Below are 653 nucleotides of genomic sequence, written 5' to 3' on the forward strand. Positions count from 1 at the left end.
CATATACCCAAGTGGGTGTTTTACCTGCCGCTATTTAAACCTCAATAAACCTGAGCAGCCATAGTACCTGCCGCTATTTAAACCTCCATATACCACAGCAGCCATTTTACCTGCTGCTGTTCAAACCTCCATTTACCCAAGCGGCCATTTTACCTGCGCTATTTAAACCTCCATATACCCAAGTGGTCAGTTTACCTGCCGCTTTTCAAACCTCCATACACCTGAGCAGCCATTTTACCTGCCGCTTTTCAAACCTCCATATACCCGAGCGGCCGGATTTTTTTTTCCAGAGAGCCTAGGGTGGGGTAGCCTGAAAGTCCAAGGAGCTCAGGTTTCAAAGGGTTAAAGCAAGCTTACAAAACATCCAAACTGGTAGGAATCTCGAGTTAAACTCTTAGTATTTGGTTGATCTTATCTTCTTCTCTGAATACCAATGTTTATATTTTACAACTTTGACCTTCAAACGAAACTGGACGATAAATAGACTCAGGTTCCAGCTGATGAAGTGGCCGAAGACGTTTGGATTATTTGGACTGGAATTAAAGAGGAATTATGGGAAACATTGGACAATGTATGGAACAACCTCTCAATGAAATTTCTCCAGAAATTGCATGAAAACATTTCAAAATTGATTTCTGCCATTTTACATAAAA

This window comes from Eptatretus burgeri, chromosome 5 (assembly GCF_056783735.1).
Source record: "Eptatretus burgeri isolate ZD-2024b chromosome 5, Ebu_testis_v1, whole genome shotgun sequence".
Taxonomy (NCBI): Eukaryota; Metazoa; Chordata; class Myxini; order Myxiniformes; family Myxinidae; genus Eptatretus; species Eptatretus burgeri.